This window comes from Littorina saxatilis, linkage group LG9, assembly GCF_037325665.1.
Source record: "Littorina saxatilis isolate snail1 linkage group LG9, US_GU_Lsax_2.0, whole genome shotgun sequence".
Classification (NCBI taxonomy): Eukaryota; Metazoa; Mollusca; class Gastropoda; order Littorinimorpha; family Littorinidae; genus Littorina; species Littorina saxatilis.
In genome coordinates, this window is record NC_090253.1 from 16,945,119 (window position 1) to 16,952,618 (window position 7,500).

At 40.4% G+C, this 7,500-nt stretch overlaps 1 long non-coding RNA gene across 1 annotated transcript; it reads left to right on the forward strand.

Annotated features, from left to right (window-relative positions):
* The first annotated feature begins 994 nt into the window (after positions 1-994).
* LOC138975441 (uncharacterized) lies at positions 995-2,297 on the forward strand. Its single transcript, XR_011458647.1, has 3 exons — positions 995-1,071; positions 1,680-1,785; positions 2,178-2,297. It is a non-coding gene; the product is annotated as an uncharacterized lncRNA (long non-coding RNA).
* The last annotated feature ends 5,203 nt before the right edge of the window (positions 2,298-7,500 follow it).

Below are 7,500 nucleotides of genomic sequence, written 5' to 3' on the forward strand. Positions count from 1 at the left end.
TAGACTGAATAGTGTCCAAGAAATATCCAACGTTAAAGTTTTCCGGACGGACGGGGGGGACGGACGGACGGACGACTCGGGTGAGTACATAGACTCACTTTTGCTTCGCATGTGAGTCAAAAAACGGTAGGCTGGTCATTGGAACCAGTAAGAGTCCAACTCAGAGTACTGGTTTTGCTGTTTTACCAGCAAACAAAAACCCGGTAGTTCAAAAAATCTACCGGTAGGTCATACCGGCAGCCAATTTTGTTCCGGTATTTTCTCGTTTCAACCGGAAAATACCGGTAATTACCGGTTAACGCCAATACTGGTACACATGAAAAATATGTCCATCTCTCCTTCCATCTCTCTCTCTCTTTTACACACACACACACACACACACACACACACACACACACACACACACCATCCCTCGCTCAACCCCGCCCCCCCCCCCCCCCCCCCCCCCCCCCCCCAGAAACATGCTCGATTAATAGCTTCCCGTTCTGTACAGTCATACTCCATTAATTTAACAATCGTGAATAATAATAAAAATGAGACAGTTTAGCTAATGCACATCTGTCCAACCCCTCCTGTCAACGCAAGCTATTGTTTAATCCATGCACTAACAAACTATCGAGGCACCACTATAGCTTCAGTCGTGATAGTGGGGCTCGTATGTTGCAGACGCACTCATAAATCATTCACATCTTGCAACAAACATCATACTTTGTGATATTGTTCCTTATAATTATTTAAGGGATTTCAGATACAGAGCCACTTCAGAAATCGTTTTTTTTTGTTTTTGATAGGGAATAAAAGGCTGCATTTACAGCAGACGAAATTCGTACCAAAAGCGCTCAGCAGTAAATATTCCCAACTCAGCAAATGTAAAATTCAATGGTTTACCATGCACCAGAAGTTGTCTGCTGATAACACATGCATGACATAAATACTCTTATGGGTATTTTTGTGTTCTGGTATTTAATTTGATCGTTTTTAGAATGTTATATATCCGCAGCATGAAAATTCAAGATGGCGGCCTCCGCAACATTGCGTGTTTTGATTTGAGCGAAAACAACGTTTCTGAAGGTAAGTTTTCAAGAATACGCATCCATTCACCAATGTCACATCATTTTACTGTTTAGTTTTCCCCTGGGGTCTGTTATTCATCGGGTGAAGCGCTGAAATGCAGAGACTTTGTTTAATCTTGCAATAGCTCATCAGCTGGATTGTGATGCTGATAGATCTAGATCTATCTGTTGATTACAAGTAAGGAAATCATGATCGCCACGCTGGTGATTTTAAACAGATTAAACGAACTTTGAATAAAAGGCGAGGAGAAAGAGATTGTTCATGGTATGATAAATGATTAGTCCTGCCTACGTTAAGGACTTCCATAAGGTGGGGAGGGGTAGAGTCAAAAACTGAGTGAGGGTAGGCCAGATACTAAGTAGGATGACCAGCTGGAGATAAAAACACTCCACTCCCCATGTCTTTTTGTGTGTTGTGATCAAACTTTCAAAGACGGTAGGTAACAGACAAAAGCATACAGTGTATGCTAATCAAATGAGATAAGTGGTTTTGAAAAATGAAGAGGTACCGCTCTTTGAGTTTTACAATTTTGGTTTGTTGCTTGTTTCTCATCCTTTTGCTTATTTTAAGTTGACCGTGCATTGGTGTGAATTTTATTTTTACAGGATATATACAAGAGTTACACCACATGCCGGTTCCTGGGAACAAGCGTTCTGCATTTATTCCGGTGCCACAGAAGGGAGCTGATTTCACTAGTACTACTGTATCAAGGTTTGTTACCTATTAATACATCTTAACAGTAAGATTTTTTTATTTGTATTAATTGGAACATGTTTGCACATCATTTGTAAGCGACCTCTGTGAATTTGATGGGTTTAACGTACGAACCCTCACTATGGTCAACATTCTGTTAGCGACTGTTTGAAGCGAATAAATGTAGCGGTCAGAAAGATTCCAGAATCAGGTGGGTCACTGGAAACTGTGTTTGTTTGTTTTTTAACCTGAAACAGTGAGAATTATACGAATTCATGAAATACAATTTTCTTTCATTTTGGTCTGTTGTGTGAAGACTTGCTAACCCGGCTTTGACCGACTCTCTGAGATAGTAAACATTATTCAAATACATTCAAATAAAAATGTCACTTTTCATCTTTTGTGTGAAGGGTACCCCAGGCTGATTTCCTGCACCATGGATGTAGAGGAGGCCAGACAGTCTGCTTCTCATTCCAGCTGTGTTGCGTTTTTTTCTGCTCGTGAAGTGTATCGCCACATTGCCAAAGCCATTGGCCAAGAGAAGTCACCCTGTCTGCCCATTTTGCATAGCCTTACAGGCTGTGACACTATGTCGTTCTTCAATGGTATTGGGGAATCAGAAGGCTTGGGAAGTATGGCAAGCATTTGAAGACGTCACTCAAACTTTCTTCAGGTTGTCTGCTCCTCTTTGTAAGCTGAGTACCACTGACAGGGCAGCACAAGAGCTTTTTGGTGTACATTTGTAGGACAAAACCAGCAACGTACTGGGTGGAAATAGTGCTAGACGGTACCTCTTCAGTAAAAAGAGCTGCCAAATTGACCATAATGATAATCCCCTTACAAGTGAGGTGCTGCTGCAGGACATGAGATTGAGAAGAGCCATCTACCTATTAGACTTCCAAACTCTGTGGGCTGGCAGTTCAAGGCTGGAAAGTGGGAGTCATTCTGGACGAGCTTTCAAGAGGTATCCAGCGTGTGCCGAGAACTCATGAGGTGTGCCTGCAAGAAGAGCTGTACAACAAAACGCTGCAAATGCTGCTAAGAAGGACTGCAGAGCACAGCTCTCTGCAAATGTGCTTGCATGCCTGTGAAAACTGTCAGTATCTAAACTGTGCAAAAATATTATTGCACCCATTTTCATACCCCAACTCAAACATTTATTCCTGTGTCATTTTATTCAAGCTGTCTATGCCATTAAAGGCTCGCATCTTCGCTATCTGGCACATTTTTTTTTTAACATCATCATTTACGCCGTCAAAATAAGGATACCCTTGACGTGACAAAGAGATGTGACAAAAACTTCGGGTACCTTTTAAAAAGCCGACGACAATTCCTGAGGCACAACTGGGTCACTGTTGTATACGAAGAGAAAGTCAACTTGATTATCCATCCAGAACAGGTTGTTTTATTTCGCCATCTTGCATATTTCTAGTGTTGTGCCATTGTACCTACTGATGTATATGTCGATCTCACGGATGAGATGTTTATGTGTCAAATTTGAGGGATACCCAAGTCAACTAAAATCCATGTATTTTAGCAATGACCAAGTGGGTTGCGTTGAAACTTTCAGGAATGTGTGTCTACGCACGAGGCGTAGTTCAACCGTTTGAGTACACTTTCAAATCTTCACGAAATAATATTTTAAAAACTGCCACAGGTTTGTTGACTTACATCCCACATATTTTTGACTTCGCATGTATATATGACAGATGGTTGTTTCAAGTACTGCCAAAGTTTCTTTTGAGTATAGACACTTGCCGGAATGTGCTAGTTGTGTAAACACATGAGAACAAACAACGTTTTCGAAATACAGCGATTATGAATTTTAGTCGACTTTTGAGTTGATACATTACATTTTTATCAGTTTTATTTTGGGGGTACCCTAATTTGGGCGGCGGTCAAATAACCCATGTAAAGGCCCCCTTGTATCTTAAAAGTGTTCCAGTTAGCCAAGTTGAGTGCCCTCAATAGCATACATTGAATATAACAGCACAGGAATGAATGTTTTCGTTTTGGTATGAAAATTGGTGCAATATATTTATTTTTGCACAGTTTAGGTAATCCACAAATTCTTCAACCCTGCCACCCACACCGTCCAATCATTCTCTGCACCAACAATACATGTATTGTTTTGTTTAAAAATGTGTTTGTGTTAGTTTCTATTGCAAGAGAATGTCTTGTAGCATCAAAAATGCCTAAATACCCTTTTATTGGCGGCCATTTTGAAAATTGTAAAAAAACTACTGATTTCTTAATTTTTTCACGGTGGCTCTGTATCAGGTTTTGTTAAGCAAAAGCAAATGTCCATTTACGCCAAATTTGCTGTTAATCACATGAAGTGAAATATGCCTAACATACCCAACCGTTTACACTGGCGGCCATTTTGAAAAATTGTTTAAAAACTACCCATTTTTTTATTTTTCGCGATGGCTCTGTATCAGGTTTTGTTAAGCACATAAAACTCTTCATATTTGCTTAATTTGGTGTTTGTTGCATGATTTGAATGATTTTGCAACATAGGAGCCCCACTATGAAGGATTGGCTTGCATCTTATAAGCTGAGGGACCGACAAAACAACTAATTTTACTTAAGCTGACAGACCTTGCTGATCTCTAAATCAATTCTACAGCTCAGTTAGTGACAAGCCTTGGGAGTAAATAGTAGTTTGTGCGCGGATTAGCATCAGAGTTAACTGAACATCGACAAAATGCACAACAAGTAAACATTTACTCCCTGACAACGATTCTGTCCGAGATCGATAGATATAAAAGGATTGTGCTAGCGTAAGCAAATTATGCGCAACAAGAAAATAAATGTATTTACTTCCAGGCACCGATTCTGTCACATTCCAGCAATCGATTAATATCAAGACAATACTGCACTAGCTTGCATAATAATCACGAGTTGTGTAAAAGTTCCGCAGACAGTACTGAGTATAAAAAAGACAATCAAAAGGGCATCATCAATTCAATAAATACAGTTGAACCTGCCCTGGAGACCACCTGTCCATAAAGACCACCTGCCCATTAAGACCACCCCAAAGGATCTCCGACGGTTGTTACGACTATATAAATCACCTGTTTAAAGAGAACACCTGCCTAAAGAGACCACTTTTTTCTCAGTCCCTTGGGTGGTCTATTTAGACAGGTTCGACTGTATAAGATATTTCTGTTACAGTATTATGTACCCTAGGTGTATGTTGTTTTGTTTTGTTTTCAACCGCGGCTTGTACCAGCGAAATACAAACTAAACTACAAAGAAGATGATCTGCTACTGATTACGTCCGTAGTCATGAGATAAATGAAATGTTACCCCCAAAAAAAATTCAAACTTCATCTGCAAACCGTAGGATCGGAGCATGCTGGCGACTTATTTTTTCCCACAAAAACCGCAAGGATTTCTGGTGCCAGTGCCACTCTTTCTCTAACCGTCCCGCATGCTTTACTGATTAAATCTGTAATGTCAGCAGTACACCTACGCAGAGTAGGTAAGACATAAGCCAGTCCAGGAAAAGCAACAACAGAGTACAGCAGTTTACAACTAAACCACTGCCTGACTATAGAATCACGCAGAACCCCCTCTCTGCCAGTGCAAGCAAAACATACGTCTGTCGGTGAACTGGACACACTTTCAGGAATTAAGTACAGGCTTATGAAAACCGGTATAACGTGCAGGAAAACAATACAACATCAGGAGTCTTGTGAAGACTTCAAAAGCTTGTCAAACAAATATCAAAAGATTAAACTGATACTTCTGTTGACCCAATGAAAAGGGGGAAAAAAAGGGATATAATATGTATTCAGCATAGCATGACTGTAAAAGAATACCAAACAAACTGTATTTAGACAAACATCAACATATTATGGCACTGCTTATGCTAATGAAACTTATCTGCTTTCAAAGTCAACTTTTTTTGGATTTATTCCATTTTGCATACATCATAACTATGATTGATTCTTTTTTTTATCTTTTTTTTAAATAAAACCATAAAAAAAATCTTTGACTTTTCAATATATATCTTTATTATCTCGATGCAGAAACCTATACATTCTTGACAGTCTTCCTCTCAAGACAATGCCTCAAACGCATGAAAAGATCTCACAGAGACTGCCATCAAAGCTTCGCTAAGCAGTAGAAGATCTTTGCTGCCATGGTTCGGATGTTATTGAAACGGAAATGGACTAGATGGACGCAAGACAGAAGGCCACACTAAACCTCAAGAAAAACAGTCCCTTGTTCCATTTCAAGAAAAACAGTTTTAAGTCCCAGTCGTTGACTTGCTTGGGGATTTAAAGATAAGTTAACAGGTGAGTTACAGACCCCAAGACTTCTCGTGTAACCAGTCATGTCAGCCACGACACTGAGATCTGTTTGGAAGTTTAGTATGTGTCAAAGTGGCAGGATACTCTCTATCTCACGTACAAGCCTAAAGTTTTTTGGAAACAAGTTATTACAATTAAAGAAGCGGTATTAACACTTCGAACTTGAGCGCTCGTCCGGTACAGAAATATCCAATCTCATGGTCTTTTCTTTGTTCCATTAACAAAAGAAGAGGCACATCTATCAAGGTCCTTAAAAAATGAAAGACTTCATATATATACATGCACCACCGCATGGTCCTACTTCTCACATCGCAACGCCGTACTAGTGTTTTGATCAAAAGAGCTTCTACGGGCGATAACAATCTCTCTTTAAACCCTACCATGATCGTTCAGACTAGTCCGACTGGAAGATCTACTGAATTTCTACAGTGTTGGTTAAGAGGGGAAAAAGCTCTGACCCACTGACTTGGAAAATGGCCCATTGCTTTTGGGATGAATCAACCAAATGGCCTATTGTGTGCCGATTACGAATCGCATTTCTTGCCCCCGAAACTCCGAAAAAGTAAGACGTAACCATGTTTTGAATCACCCTAACTTGATAGTAAACCGAGAAAATAAATGAAAGAAAGAACGAGAAAAAAAACCAAAAAAACCAGCCCAGCAGAAACCGAATTACAAGCCTGCAAACACCAGAGAGAGAGAGAGAAAAAAAACCTACAGGAGTATAGGAGGAAAGAAGTGGTTATTTCATCCTCGTAGGAATTTGTGCAACAGCCAAGATCCCGAAAACATAACACGCTGACGGCATGACTCCGGAATTTCATTGACTACACTTCAAGACATCGAACAGTGCAGGGGAAAATAGAGGCGCAAAGAGAGAGAGAGAGAGAGGGGGGGGGAGCGCAGGTAAGGAGGCAGCGTAGAGAGGAGAGAGGGGTAGTAGATGTCAGTGTGTACGCAACATTATTATTCAGCCAGTGTCGCTGGGATGGGTTTTCAGCTTGTATGCCGAATACATGATGTTATTGTCTGGAATTAAGTGCTGTCTCATCGTCGACGGCTTTGTCAGATATGCTGGTGAATCATTGCGCCCTTTCGATCGTGATTGCAGAAAAATATTTATCAGCAACCCCTCATACATTGCGAAATGGAAACAAAATCTCCATAAAGCACACTCAACGGCATATTCATGCTAAACACCAACCCACTTGATAAGGACACACCCACACAAACAGACAGACAGACCGACACACACACACACACACACACACACACACACAGAACGATGGTGTTGGGCTAGTCAACTGAAAACATCTCCGCATATCCAACCACTGAGAAAGCCTCCATTACTTGAAGAAATAATTCAAATTTAATGCATGCAAAGTAAGCAAGCTTTCTTATTGTGCAAATG